The 15,871-nt window shown below is 41.2% G+C and overlaps 1 protein-coding gene across 12 annotated transcripts in view; it reads left to right on the top strand.

Annotated features, from left to right (window-relative positions):
• Positions 1-15,871, top strand: part of KMT2A (lysine methyltransferase 2A) — a 77,704-nt gene that overhangs the window by 11,058 nt on the left and 50,775 nt on the right. The gene's annotated exons all lie outside the window — the stretch shown is intronic.

The raw sequence follows: 15,871 nt of genomic DNA, 5'->3' as shown, positions 1-15,871 counted from the left end.
ATAGTGATGGTTGAAAAGGTTACCAGAATAACGTTATCATCTTCTCTGGAGATGAATTTTTAAAGTGCTGTCCTGCCTATATATGTATAAAATGATCTCTCGAGCTACCCTCTCATTCTGGGAATCAAAAAGTGTATTTTCATTCAGATCCTAGAGGGTGTGGATCATGTTTTGTACTTCTTAATATTCCCCCAGGGGTCCTGGGGCCCTACTGGCTCCTTAAGTATTTGACTTGAATTGTCAATTTGTGGCAATAATTAACTTTCAGTAGTAAGCTCCAGAGAAATGTCTTTATGAAACGATATTATAGTAGTTTTATAGGAGAATAAAAATGTAGTAAATGGAGCTAAGAGAGAAATCTTAACCTCAAGAAACACCGGGGAAAACAGTAGGTGTGGTCTTACTGGGGAAACCAATAAGTGTTTGTAGCTTTTATGTCCATTTTCAGTTGTAGTTTAAAGAGATGTGCTGCAGAATATCCCTTGGTAGGGTTATCACTGCTTGTGGACATATTATAACAAGTGCTTTGTAAATCCTTTCCAATCTAATACAAGCTTGCTTCATGTGAATGAGGATTACAAAGGCCTCTGACCCTTGGCTTTTGAGGCTGTGTGGAGGGCTTGCATCACTCAGAATGAAACCTTTTTAGATATGTTGGGTTGCAGAAAGCATTTCCTGTACAGTCAGAATGAAAACTGTGAATCGGGATTATTCATATAGATTACCAAGAGCCTGGGTAGAGCTGATATTAACGCCAGCTCTTTTTCCTACCACCTTGTTCCAAAACCTTGATTGAGTTATTGACACTTTAGGACTTCTGAATTTAGTACTGGAATTACCTATAAATGCCTTCCTTTAGGTGAAGTGATATGAGGTTTATTTAAGGTTTTGTACATACAATGAATTTTCTAAGTTTCATATAGTAAATGCTGTCCACTCTTAACCAGACAATCTCATTAACTGACTGGAGTTCAAAGGTAGCTGGATTCTTTTTTTTTTTAAAAGATTTTATTTATTTATTTGAGAGAGAGAATGACATAGAGATAGCATGAGAGGGGGGAGGGTCAGAGGGAGAAGCAGAGTCCCTGCTCAGCAGGGAGCCTGATGTGGGACTCGATCCCGGGACTCCAGGATCATGACCTGAGCCGAAGGCAGTCGCTTAACCAACTGAGCCACCCAGGCGCCCGGTAGCTGGATTCTTGCAGGAATTCTGCAAGTGGTGGCAAAGTCAAGGGTGGTTGTAAATCGTAAAATTGGGTGTCACTTAAGAAACTCTGGGAATTGTAAGAGATACATGCTTTTCCTGGGACTTTTTTTTCTAAAGATTTTATTTATTGGGGCGCCTGGGTGGCTCAGTTGGTTAAGCGACTGCCTTCGGCTCAGGTCATGATCCTGGAGTCCCGGGATCGAGTCCCGCATCGGGCTCCCTGCTCGGCAGGGAGTCTGCTTCTCCCTCTGACACTCCTCCCTCTCATGCTCTCTGTCTCTCATTCTCTCTCTCTCAAATAAATAAATAAAATCTTTAAAAAAAAAAAAAAAAAAGATTTTATTTATTTATTTTAGAGAGAGTGAGCAGTAGCCAGTTTGGCGGGGGGGGCAGCGAGGGGCAGAGGGAGAGAGGGGGAGAGAGAATCCCTGCGGAGCCTGATGCGGGCTCGATCCCATGACCCTGAGATCATGACCTGACCGAAATCAAGAGTCGGACGCTTAACCAACTGAGCCACCCAGGCACCCCTTTTCCTGGAACTTTTAATTGCTAGTCATACAGGTTTAAATTTGGAAAGCAAGCGATTATGAAGGCAAAGAATAATTGTCATGTTTCTGTAATCTACTTGAGAGACTCTAGAGCTGGAGTAATAAAAAAAATACCAGGGACTTTTTTTTTTTTTTAATAGGTTAATGCCACATAATGTGGGCTTCTCAGAATGTGATGGCAAACTTCCAAATACGATGTGGTAGTCAGGAGAGTCAATTGGTTTTTCAAGATATTAAGAACACAAAACTTCCCAACTGTTACATTGAACATTAATTCCTGAAAAATATGAGGTGAAAATGATGTTGGCTGACTTGGTAGCTTTGTTGTTTTGCCAAGGAGAATGTTCACTTTTGTTATCTAACTTCACGTTGCTCCTTCAGAAAACTGACTTTACTGAAAGATAACCCTATTTACCTTCAGAAAGAAGGAAGTTGTGAAAACCTCGTGTTACTGGAGTTGCTCTTGGTCATTCAGCAGCGCATCTGTCCTCTCAGAAGGAAAGATGCACCCTACCTTTTGTACCAAGATATGACCAACAAGCTGGAAGAAGAAAGTTGAAATTTTGTAGTAGAATCTTGCAATCGAATGAGCATATAACTCAAAATGAAATTAACTACTTAAAGTTGGCATATGGGGGACCCAAACCTCTTGTAATAAAAAAAACCATCTCTGAAAACAATGTTGGTGTTTGTTGGCTTAATTTTTCCAGCCTATTCAAATGGATCTGGCCATGTTGTGGTACTTTCCTGTTAAACAGAGAAGAATAAACCCTGTGAATGGTGATGATTAACTTAAGTTCTATAGTATATCAGGCTTATTTCTTCTGCTTCAGACTTGGAACCTAGGAGTCTGGAAATATACCTTTCTTGATTTGTTTTGGTTTGGTTTTTTAATATCCTGTGAAATAATTTGGGGCATTGCCAAGAATCTGTATAGCTTACTATCTGATGTAGTATATTCATTTGCTGTGTTTTCTTTTCTTTTTCTTTTCTCCTTTTCTTTTCTTCTCTTCTCTTCTCTTCTCTTTTCTTTTCTTTCACCAATGAGCTTCTTTATGAGATGGGTGGGGTTCACCTGTCTCATTTGCTTGGCTGTTTTGAGCATCTTTGCTTTTTGCCCTTGTTGACATGGAATGAGGATGAAGAGTACTACTACTTTCTCTAATGACAAAGTGGGTAATATTTCTGTTTCTCAGGTGGCAGTTGCTAGGTAGAATTGAATTAAATATTTGAAAACTGAACTTCATTCTTGCGTGGATGAAAATTTTACCAGCTGTTATTATTGAACAAGAGTGTAGTATTGCTTTGCACTCTTTAATCCTAGGTGACTTTTTTGCGTTAACATTTCTCAATATCAGGCAGAGATCATATTTAAAACAGTTTATTTTTTTAAAGATTTTATTTGAGACAGCGTGAGAGAGCATGCACGAGCAGTGGGGAGGGGCAGAGGGAGAAGCAGATGCCCCGATGAGCAGGGAGCCCAATACGGGGCTTGATCCCAGGACCCTGGGACCACGACCCTGAGCCAAAGGCAGATGCTTAACCGACTGAGCCACCCAGGTGCCCCTAAAACAGTTTAAATCTCTTCCTAGCTGTTACATAATTCAAATAACCACTGTTCTCTTTAATGCACCAATAACAAGAGAAAATTTGGCCTTGGCCATACCCCTGACAATCTGTTGACAAGAGACTGTGATGTTAGTTCAGTAACTGCATACATTTCTTGATAGTTGCTTTCAGAAACCATCTTGGCTTAGGAAGTTTGTCTCTTAATGTCTGTGTATTTGACTGTGCTTGAGTATATTATACTTCTCCCCCTCTCCTTCTAATTATTGTTGTATTCCACTTTTTGGAAATGAATTAGAGACGTCACTATATTTTCTTCCATTACAAATGATAAAAAAGTACTTGCAATGAGGCTCACCTTCCCCCTAAGTGACATTCATAAATGTATCACTGTACATGTAAGAAATGGAGAGAGATTGGAAAATCTAGTTCATTTTTTAAAAGATTTTATTTATTTTACAGAAAGGGAGAGAGAGAGCACACATGCGAGCAAGTGGAGGAGCAGAGAGGGAGGGAGAGGGAAAGAGAATCTGAAGTAGACTCCTCACTGAGCTCAATCTCATGACCTGAGCCAAAATCAAGAGTCAGATGCTTAACCGACTGTGCACCCAAGCGCCCCTCTTAATTCATTTTTCAAAAAACATCTTTTATGTACCAGACAGATGATCAAGTACTGGGGCACTAGCAATGAACAAGTCCCTTCTCTCATGGAACTTACTATCTAACTTCTTTTTCCTGAGCTCTGCTTAAAATATAGCATGAATATAGGTACGAAAATTGTAGTACTTTGCAAGATACTTTGGAAATTGGTCATTTGAAGGTTGAAGTTCTTACAACTAATATTAACGGAATTGTCCTTGGGAGCAATTCAAGTGTGTTCTTCATTTACTGATTTACTGATTCTTTTTTTTCTTTTTTTTTTTTTTTAAGATTTTATTTATTTATTTGACAGAGAGAGACACAGCGAGAGAGGGAACACAGGCAGGGGGAATGGGAGAGGAAGAAGCAGGCTTCCTGCCGAGCAGGGAGCCCGATGCAGGGTTCGATCCTAGGACCCTGGGATCATGACCTGAGCCGAAGGCAGACGCTTAACGACTGAGCCACCCAGGCGCCCCGATATTTTAAATATTCTTAAGGTATTTAATAGTTTTTCCCTTCATGTTAAAAGGGAACTTAAGTACTACCACATCCTCTGCCACTTTCTACAATCAAAGAAAGTACCACTCTCTTCTTGTACTCTGGATTCCATCCCTCTCATCTCCTCAGGGTTGTTCCTGCAATTATCACCTCTCTCCTGCATCCACAGTTTTTCTCTCACATCTGGATTGGTCTCATTAACATATAAAACTGATTATCTTTTTTTTTTTTAAGATTTTAATTAATTTTAAGTAAACTCCATGCCTGATGTGGAGCTCAAACTTAGGACCCTGAGATCCAGAGTCCCATGCTCTACTGACTGAGCCAGCCAGGTGCACCCAAGTATCTTAATATAATCCTTCTTTCTTTCTTTATTTAATTTTATTTTTTTAAAGACTTTACTTATTTATTTGAGAGAGAGAGAGAGAAACAGCATGAGAGGGGATAGGGTCAGAGGGAGAAGCAGGCTCCCCGCCGAGCCGGGAGCCCGATGTGGGACTCGATCCCAGGACTCCGGGATCATGACCTGAGCCGAAGGCAGTTGCTTAACCAACTGAGCCACCCAGGCGCCCATAATCCTTCTTTAAAAAAAAAAAAGAAAGAAAGAAACCTTGACCTCATGTCCTCCTCCAGCGACTACCCAGTTCTTGGTTCCTTCTCACAGCAAAACTCCTTGAAAGTGCTGTGTGTCACTGCTGCCCACTTCCTCACCTCTCTCTCCTCCTCAGCCACTGTAGCTGGGCTTTCTCCCCCTGGTTCCACTGAAATAGCTCTTATCAGAGTCCTCAGGAGCGCAGTCTTGCCAGATTGAATAGATAATTCTTGGTCCTCATCCTGTTAAACCTCTGGGCAGCGTTGAATCGGCTGACCACTCCCTTCTTGAAACATTTCTTTTCTTGGATTCTGTAACACTAAGTTCCCCTGCTCTTTTCTTAAGTCATTGGTCATTAATTTTCAGTATTCTGTATGGCTTCCCTCCCCTGCTTCACTTTTCTGAATGTTGGGGTCGTCTAGGAGGCCGCCTTTGGCTACATCCTCTTCCTAGGTGATCTCATCCAGGCCTCATCTACATGCGCAGGGACTACTAAGTTTTTGTCTCTAACTCTGACTACTTCTTGGAGTACCAGCGTTACATAACCAAGTGCATATTTGGCATTTCCATTTGGGTAATAATAATAGGAGTAGTTAGCATTTATTGTTTATTACGGGCTAGGCAGTATTCTGAGTACCTTACATCGATCATTTTACCTAATCTTGACCACTCTCCGAGGTAGCCACTACTATTCCCAGGCAAGAAAACAAGTAGACATTGAAGCACTTGGATATCTAATGTGTCTTCCACTTAACATAGCCAAAAAGTCTTGATTTCCTCTTTTCTCTGTGTTTGGGAATGACTCTGCCATTTACCCAATTGCTCAGGCCTAAAATTTAAGAGTTACCTTTGATTTCTCTGTTTTATTCATATCCCAAATAACCCATCAGCAAATTCTTTCTGTGCTACCTCCAAAATCCAACTTCTCATTTCTACCACCCAAACCCCTGACTCACCCATTATAATCTTGTCACTGGACTATTCTGTCATCTCCTTACTTGTGTTCTTACCTCGCTAAAGCTTGTCCTTCACACAGCCACTATGTGCTCCAAGTGGAACCGAGTCAAATCTTATTATTCCCTCTCTTTAAATCTGTCAGTGGCACTCGCCTCACCCTCCATCCCCCCGCTGCCAGAATAAATAATCCCCATTCCTTCCCGTGGCCATCAAAACCGTACAGGCTCTGGCCTCTGTCAGGTCTGCTTTTCTGGCACCGTCTCTCCTCATTCTCTCATTCTGCTCCAGAGCCAGGCCGCCCTTTTTGTCTGGCGTACATGCCAGGCCTATGGCCGTCTCTGGGGCTTTGCGCTTTCGGTCAAGCAAGGATACTGCTCCACCTGGATCTTTATATGTCTGTCTTTTTCTCATTTGGGCCTAAGCCAGGGTTCAGCAAGTTTTTTCTGCAAAGGGCCAAATGGTCTCTGTTGTAACACTCAACCTGTGCTGTCGTTTAACGCATCGGCAGTGATAGTACGTAAATGGATGAGCGTGGAGGTGTCCCAGTAAAGCTTTATGTGCACTGAAATTTGAGTTCCATATAATTTTCATGTGTACAAAATATTCTTCTTCGTCTTCTTTTTTTTTCCTAACCGTTTAAAAACGTTAAAAACCCTTCTTCGCTCATGGACTGAACAAAAACAGGTGGCAGACCAGATTTAGCCAGTGACCCGCAGTTTGCCAGTCCTTGGCGAACCATCACTTTAAAGAAGCCTTTCCTGACCACGGAAAATAACCCCCACAGCTAACTCCCATCGGTCCTATTGCCTTGGTCTCTTTATTTATTTGTTGTATGTTTATTTTCTGTCTCCACTAAATTGTAGCCGCATGGGGCAGGAATTTCGTCAGTGTATCTTTAGAGGCTACAACAGTGCCTAGCAGTTCTCAGTAAATGCTTGCTGAGTGAAGGAATGCCAGCCCCATTCAAACCATGGCTGTAGACTGCTATCTGGTCTCCCTTTATTCAGTCTCTTTCGTACTCTAATTGTGTGTGTGTGTACACCTTTTCCAGAGTAAACTTCTGAGTTACGCCTTTTCTACATCGAGAACCAGTGGTAGCTCCTTGCTGTTCAGTGTATCAGCTTTGACCATACCATCCTAGAATTAACAAGGTTCTGATACTTCATGTGTCTCTTATCTTGAGCCTGCTGTGGCTACCCTTTTCCAACCAGATCAGTTTTTACTAATGCTTACGTCTGATTTTCTCCCCATTATTGTGCCCTTCCATTTATTCTCTTTGTTTTTTAAGATTGATTTATTTGAGGGGCGCCTGGGTGGCTCAGTCGTTAAGTGTCTCCCTTCGGCTCCGGTCATGGTCCCAGGATTCTGGAATCGGGCTCCCTGCTCAGCAGGAAGCCTGTTTCTCCCTCTCCCACTCCCCCTGCTTGTGTTCCCTCCTTTGCTCTCTCTCTCTTTCTCTGTCAAATAAATAAATAAAATCTTTTAAAAAGAGAAATTTATTTGAGAGAGAATGTGTGTGTGAGTGGGGGAGGGGCATAGGGAGAGAATATTCTAGCAGACCCCACCCCCCACCCCACCAAGCGCAGAGCCCCATGCAGGGGCTGACCCCACGACCCATGAGATCATGAGCCCAGCTGAAGCCAAGAGTCCGATGCCCAACGGACTGAGCTACCCAGGCACCCGATCCCATTTATTAATTAGCCATTGTCCATGATATATGTCCTTCAGAACTCTGTTCTTAAAAACTTTTGTAGGTTATAAGTCTCTTTGAGAGAAGCTGGAGAAATCTGTTGTGTTTCTCACCTGACAGATACCTATATAAACGAAGTTTTGCCTGTACTTTGAGAGAAATTTCTCAGCTTACTCCCGCCCATGAACTTCTTTGACTAAATCCTTGCTTAACCCTTTTCCTAAAAGAAGAGAATTTCCCTCCATTGTGCTTTGTATTCATTCCTTCCCAGGACTGATGCCTCCTCCCAGTGCTTTTTCCATTTATTGCCGCTTTGCTTTTGAGGATTTTCAGTCTCTTTCCTGCTGCTGTGTTCCCCTTTGGCATATAAACATATTCTACTCAAGAAATAGTCCTCCCAAGCTGGTCTTTCCCTGCCTTGTGCCCTATCTCTTGTTTCCCACATAACTGAGTTTTTTCAAAAGACGAGGCTATACTCATTTCCATTTTGTCACTTTTTTTTTTTAAGATTTTATTTATTTGGGTGCCTGGGTGGCTCAGTCGTTAAGCGTCTGCCTTCAGCTCTGGTCATGGTCCCAGGGTCCCGGGATAGAGCCCCGCATCGGGCTCCAGCCCCACATCGGGCTCCCTGCTTGGCGGGAAGCCTTTCTCCCTCTCCCATTCCCACTGTTTGTGTTCCCTCTCTCGCTGTGTCTCTCTCTGTCAAATAAATAAAGAAAATCTTAAAAAAAAAGATCTTATTTATTTAATTTAATGTAGAGAGAGAGTGTGTGCATGCCTGTGTGAGTGGCGGGGGTGGTGGGAGGAGAGGGAAAGAATCTCAAACAGACTCCCCGCTGAGCACAGAGCCTGATGCGGGGCTTCATCTCACAACCCTGAGATCACGACCTGAGCCAAAACCTAGAGTCGGAGGCTCAACTGACAGCCACCCAGGCACCCCCCATTTTGTCACTTTCTAATCACATCTCTACCCACTGCAGTTTGGCTCCTCCTGCCTCTAACACTGCATTAAAGTTGGCTGTGTTAAGGTTAGGGGTGACCCCCCAATTTTGTTCTCCCACTGTACGAGTTTCGGCCCTTACCCAACTTGACCATCCCTTGCTATATATTCCTTCCCTTGACTATTGTGTGCCTATCACTCATGACCTTCCTCTTGGCCATTTTCATCTCCAACCTTGGCTTTCACCTTTATGTTGTTAAGTGTAGGTATTCCATAGGCATCTGCCATGGACCCTCCTTTTCTCTCATTATTCTGTCCTTGGGTGATTGCTTGCATTTATACATACAGTTTCATCATTCATATGTGTGTGTGTATATATATATTTTTTTCATGGAATCAGATGTGTTTTCTCCAGATCATTATCCTATCTTACAATTTGGATGGACATTTCAAATTCAGATATCTGAAGTGATCTCCCTTTCCACTTCTATAAACCTTTCTTCTTTCTGTAATCCCAATCTTGGGAAATATCGCCACAAACCTAATCAACCTAGGCCAAACACCTGCAAGATTTTATTGATTCTTTCTATTGCCTTAACCCTTCATATCAAAACTTTGTCCATTTGCTTCCTGTCTGTGGAATCTGCCCTTTTCCCTCAATCCCCAGTGTTGCTGCTGTCATTTTACAACTTTTCCTGCCTGTGGTTGTAAAGGCAATCTCTGCTTACCCACTGCTGTCATAGTGATCTTTTGAAAATATAAATCTAGGGCGCCTGGGTGGGTCAGTCATTAAGCGTCTGCCTTCGGCCCAGGTCATGATCCCAGGGTCCTGGGATCGATCCCCGCATCGGGCTCCCTGCTCAGCAGGAAGCCTGCTTCTCCCTCTCCCACTCCCCCTACTTGTGTTCCCTCTCTTGCTGTCTCTCTCTCTGTGTCAAATAAATAAATAAAATCTTAAAAAAAAAAAAGAGAATATAAATCTAATCATGTCTCTCTGCCCGCCTGAACGCATTGTGGACGAGCTGTAGAGCCTTCGGGATGAGGCCCGCGCGTCCCTGAAGATCAACTTCCAACTTGTGAAGGCATTTAACACTTTTCATGACCTGCCTCTCTCTTTTTTAATCCCCGTTCAGCATCTTACGCCCCTTTGCCACATCGGCTGGGGCCTCAGCCGTCCTACACTGTTGTTTCACGCCATGTACTCTTGTCCGTCTGTGCCTTTGTTTGAACTGTTCTCTGCCTGACCCTGATTTCTCATCCTTCAAAAGTTAGATTAAGTTTTCGTCCTTTCTGTAATGGCTTTCCTGACCCTTTCTCCTTCATTGTGTTCGTCTTTCTGCTGTGCTGCCGTATTCATTCCATTAGCACATGTATTCCTCCAGCATGGCAGGCAACACACTTGTATTCCATTAACTTAATCATCTATTTTTTAAAACGATTATTTATTTATTTATTTGAAAGAAAGAGAGAGAGAGCACACAGAGGGAGAGGGAAAAGCAGATTCCCCGAGGAGCAGGGATCCCGATGCGGGGCTCGATCCCAGGACCCTGAGATCATGACCTGAGCTGAAGGCAGATGCTTAACTGACTGAGCCACCCAGGCGCCCCTCAGCATCTATTCATAACAGGCTAGCAGGTCCTGGAAGGCAGAAGCTGTCTTTTATGTTTAGATGAGCTGTCCTCATCCCTTAACCCAGAAATGGGCTTACGTATTTGAATGAATGAATCAATCAGTGAATTGGTTTAGTCTGTCCTGCTAGCCTGAGTACATTCTCCCACAGCATTCTTAAAAAGAAGAATCATTTTGTCTAATTCTTTGGAGTCCACCAGTGTTTTCTACTACAGTGCTATTACCACAGTAGCTACTTAGCTACTTAATGTTTTATAAACAATTGTGTTTCTTTTATTTTCATTTTACAAACATTTATTGAGTGCCAAGTTTGTGCCAGATACTGGGAATAAAAAAATGAGTACACTGTCCCTATCCTCAAAGGGTGAACACTCTAGAGAAGGAAATAAACATGTAAGCACATTTTTTAAAAAACCCTTATGCTAATTAAGTACTAGTAATTATGTGTACATGTCTTTAAAATGCAACATCAAGACCTTGTTGTTTTAGAGCTGGAAGCAGGAGACACAAAGGGAAATGTGCCAGCAGAAGTGATAGCTAACTGGAATAAACTCCCAAAGGAGCCGTGTTACTCCTTTTTAACTAGACCTGAGATACACAGTATGCTTCTGTGAAGTTTCTTCATCTTCTCTGGTTGTTCTTCATGATTTTTTTTTTTAAGATTTTATTTATTTATTTATTTATTTATTTGAGAGAGAGAAACAGCATGAGAGGGGATAGGGTCAGAGGGAGAAGCAGACTCCCCGCTGAGCTGGGAGCCCCATGTGGGACTCGATCCCGGTCATGACCTGAGCCGAAGGCAGTCGCTTAACCAACTGAGCCACCCAGGCGCCCTCTTCATGATCTTCTTAGTTCTCCTGTGGTCTCCTCATATGATGAAGCCATATATGATGATAATAAAACTTAGAAGCTTCAAATTTCAAAGAATTTCGAACAATTAGAGTATTGGGGTGATTTTGATACTGTCTGTGGTTATTGATGTTAATCTCCAGTTGATTCACCGATAAACCTTTGTAGTTGAAGAAATTTGATTATTCAAACTCTTAAGACTAAACATTTTGGAGACCGAATATGCAGATGAGTCTCTGGCCAGAAAAGAAAGTGAGCAGACTTATCCTAGACCTTACTCATCTGAGGCTGGAAGCGGCTGAGCTTGTTTATTTAATAGAAAAGTTTTCAAATTAGCTTTGGTACCTCCACCTTAGCCTGGGAGGTGAAGAACTCCAGGTGAGTGATTTTTGCTCTGACTATGGTAAACTGGGAAGAATTTAAGGGAGGAACTAAAAATCTATGTATTTTAGTTAGGGGTAGGGAAGAAAAGGTGTTGAGGTGGATCAGCTGAAAGTTTATCAGATCACTGGTGTTACTAGGAACTGTGTCACATCTAATCAGTGCAGATGGCTTAGGTCTCGATTACCTAAACTCTGATTGTTGATGCTGGAGTGGTGCCTAGTTGCAGTACTGAGGGATGGAAATGCACATTGCCGTCCTTTGGAAGGATTCTGAAATTTGTTAAATGTTTCTCTATGAACCGAATACTAATATAAAAGGAAGAATGAACTGTTCCAAGAGGTAAGCCAATTTTTTATTCCAGAATACGAGTTACATAGTATTTTATCCTTCACTGGCGTTGGTTTTTGAAAGGAAGAATGAAATCATGCACCTGCCTGTCTGCCTTTAGATACTTCTTGGGAGCAGGAATCATGTCTTACTTATCTTTGCATCTGGAGCAGATAGCATGTAAATGGCAAGCATATAAATGGTTTTTGAATGAATGAAGAAGTAAAAGAAATAGTGCTTTGTTTGAAAAGTTGGCTTGGTAGTACATAATTCCTTGAAACACAGAATTTCATGTATTTTTCTCAAATGTCTTCTTTATATTTCATATGTAAACATTATTATCTGAATACTTACTTTGGGTTCACTTAGGTTCTCTTGTGGAAAAAAAAATATTCCTGTTGCCCCATCATTTACAAATAGAACCAGACTCTAAAGAATTAAAATTCTTCCATTAAAATAAAAATCCTCAAATGTTAAGGTACTTATAAAGTAGAATTTAGTAGAGGTGTACCTGCTAAAGGTATGCCAGAAGTTCTCAAATAACTGGTTACCCTAGAGTTAGGGGTATGGGTCATAAAGACAGACATTCTACACATTTATTATTTATACAGTTAGATTTCATTTAGGAAGTGACATTAGATAGGTTCATTGCATTCTTGATCACTGGAAGCTAAATATGACAGAATAGTATTTTACCGTGCTCCACTTGGCAAGGATATTTTTCTGTTTGGAGGAAAGAAAGTGTTAAAATCTTGGCAGTCTGGACTCCCAAGGACATCACTGTTCAGAAGGCATCGGTTTGATGGCTCTTCCCTGTACTCTGTCTTTAGAATGCTGTGCTCATCAGGGAAAGCCATATTGAAAGGAAAAGTATGTGTGATGTATGGCTGTTTGGGCCCAGTTCCCAGGAATACTTGATCATGTGTAGCATGGTGTCTCCTGTCCTTTCTCTCTTCAGGGCTGTCCAGGCTTATGCTACAGTGCCAAACGTGAATTTAATTGCAGCTCCCTTTGTTGGCTTTTTTGGTAGACATTTTGTCTTAGCCTTTTGATTTTTAGGCAAGTCTAAATCCTTGGGAGGCCAGCACTGTTACCTTGTTGACGACATCTTCCAGGAACCCCACCTGTGAAAGGGGGTGATGGCAGCGAGATGAGAGGGAGGCAGGAAAGACTTCCACGGAGCAAGCACCCTCTTGTAGCAGCTCGTTCCCAGCACTTTCTCGATTTGGCTTCCCTTCTGTTTCTTTCTTTCGTTCGTTCATTCTTTTTTTTTTTTTACGGCTCTTACTTGGAAATTCGGAGTCAGAAGGTTAGAGCTCTTTAACATAACAATGCAGGCTTTTGTTTTTGGCTTAACTGGATTATTAAAGCAATGGGTAGTTACTTTTAAGCAAGCTTGAAGAAGTCAACCTGTATTTCAAGTGAAAAGAAAGTTCTTGGGGGAGGTGGAGTCTTTTTTGACTACTCATTCTTTTCTTATTCCAACTGCGAGATCATAAGGAAAGAGTTAACACTTTCTGTCATGTTGGAAAGTACTTGTGAAATTTAAACATTGGCAGTTAGTTCAGTTAGCGCTTGACAGCTCAGGAGTACTCTGTTCTGGAGCGCGTGGCAATTAGGATTGTATCGTGCCTCACCAGGTGGCTGATGGTGAACATAGCAGGGTGGATCGCTTCCATTTCTTTTAAGGATTAATAATCTTTCATTACCTCACCTGTTGGATACTTCACCGGTTAGTTATTATGTGTATAGTTGCTAGAACTCTCTCCCTGCAGCACTGGGAGCATAACATTCATGCATGTAGCAGTGTAGTTAGTCCCTGGGTAGTGTTCGGAAACCTCCAGGAGTCTTCCGTGAAGTGTCTAGATTAGCATGTCGTTCCATGAGGATAATGCAGGAAAAGAATGAGTTAAATCAAACTTTAAGGATCTGAAAATGGGCGTCATGTTAACTTACATGTTAGGAATAGCAAATTTTGTACTGGAGATTATTTATTTGATTCCTTTAAATATTTATAATTTTAAATTGTAACTATTTTGGTAGGAAATCTTTGTAACTAACTGTATGATCTTAGGCAAGTCATTTGGCCCCTCCAGTCAGTTTCTAAAACCACATCAATAATAAGAACTACAGTATGGATGTTGCCTTATAATTTTCTGAGTGATTTTACATAATGTAATTACATAATTTACATAAATTATTTCATTTACTCCTTACAACACTTCAGTAAACGAAGACATTGAGACATAAAAATAGTAAGTTACGGGGTGCCTGGGTGGCTCAGTTGTTAAGCGTCTGCCTTCGGCTCAGGTCACGATCCCGGGGTCCTGGGATCGAGCCCCGCATTGGGCTCCCTGCTCTGCGGGAAGCCTGCTTCTCCCTCTCCCACTCCCCCTGCTTGTGTTCCCTCTCTTGCTGTGTCTCTCTCTGTCAAATAAATAAATAAAATCTTTAAAAAAAAAAATAGTAAGTTACTTGTCTAAGATCAGATAGCCTGGAAGTGCTAGAACTGAGTCCTCAGTCGAGGCCCACGAGCGCGCTCCTTAGTCATGTCATGTGCGGACATGCCAGTGGTGGACTGGGCCCCTCTAAAATTCTAAGGTACTGTCATTTTTTTATTGTTTTTGATTTTTTTTTTCTTCAGCATTTGAGGCAGCTTACCACGGGGCTATTTTCTTTGCCTGCTTTTTTTCTCAAAGTACATTGTAGGATTACTATTTTAAATGTCGTTTTTTCCTGCCCAAAAGTGTATTTTAAAAAAATTAACAATATGGGGGCACCTGGCTGGCTTAGCCGGTAGAGCACGCGACTCTTGATCTGGGGCTCATGAGTTCAAGTCCCATGTTCGGCATAGAGCTTACTTAAAAAAAAAAAAATTAACAGTATGGAATTTCCATTATTGTGACAGGTTTTTGGATTAATTGGGTCTTGTGAGTTTGGGCTTCTCTTTTTGTAATGTTGTAGTTTGCAAGTGTAAACCCTGAAAGTCATTCCAGAAATTTATTTGGGGTTAAGCCCCACATGTATGAGGTTGTCCTAACTTGTTTTGAGATGAAGAGGTAGATTTATTCTTATTCACAAATAATATTCATAATAAGAATTTAAATTTAATTTAATGATGAGAGAAAGGACTGTAAAAAGCATCCTACTCTTGTATTCTTTAAACTTAGGTTTTACACATTCTTAGAATTATAGTGCTTTTCAGACAAATCCCTTTGAAGAGGATAATTTCAGGTTTTTCTTAAATAGTTAAATGCTTTAATAATGTTAGCAACTTCAGAACAAAAACCTTAGATTCTAAGAACTGTCTCTCAGTTGCGTAGTTTGCAAGATCTTGGACTCAAACATTTTGCTTCTTAAAGCATTTAAATTTAAGAGCTGAACCTGCTAATTTGTCTAAAAGGTTGCATGTATCTTTTCATATATTCCTGATTAATAAGTGGTTGAACAGATTAGCACCTGACTCTAGCTTTACACTAACTGGGGAAACAACTTTTCAGAAAATCCACAGATGTTGTCCATATGCATGTGGTCTTTGCTCTTGAGAGGAAAATTGGGGCTTTAATTGTTGGAACATATTTTGGGGCTAGGCTTATCAGTATAAATTGGAGATTCAAGAAAATTTGTCTCTCAATCCTTATTTTATTCTTGTTGTATGTGGATTTTGTTTCAGGGATTTGAAATTCTGTCTCTCTTGTCTCTTTCTGGAAAGAACTGTTTCTGAATCAGTGAATTTCTGTTAGTCAGTTTGTTTAAATAGACCACCTTTCTTGAGAACTTGTCAAAATAAGTTAAATCCTTAAGGATTTTTTTCAAAGGGCAGGTTAAAAGTTAGAGGTAAGGGGAAGTTTTTGCCTTTTGCCTTTTCCAAGTATAACAGAGAGTAAGATGCTTCCGTAAGTTCTTGAATGCATTATTTCATCCTGTATGCGGTCAATTCATGATCCCTTTCACAGATGCTGCTGCCCACCATTAAGTCTCTTATCACAGGGCATTTTAAATTGATGCCATAAAATGCATGTTGAGAATCTTTGGATCTCAAATG

Source organism: Leptonychotes weddellii, chromosome 11, assembly GCF_054177405.1.
Source record: "Leptonychotes weddellii isolate Sample4059 chromosome 11, ASM5417740v2, whole genome shotgun sequence".
NCBI lineage: Eukaryota > Metazoa > Chordata > Mammalia > Carnivora > Phocidae > Leptonychotes > Leptonychotes weddellii.
Note: the sequence above shows the minus strand (reverse complement) of the source record. Positions and strands in the feature narration are given on the sequence as shown.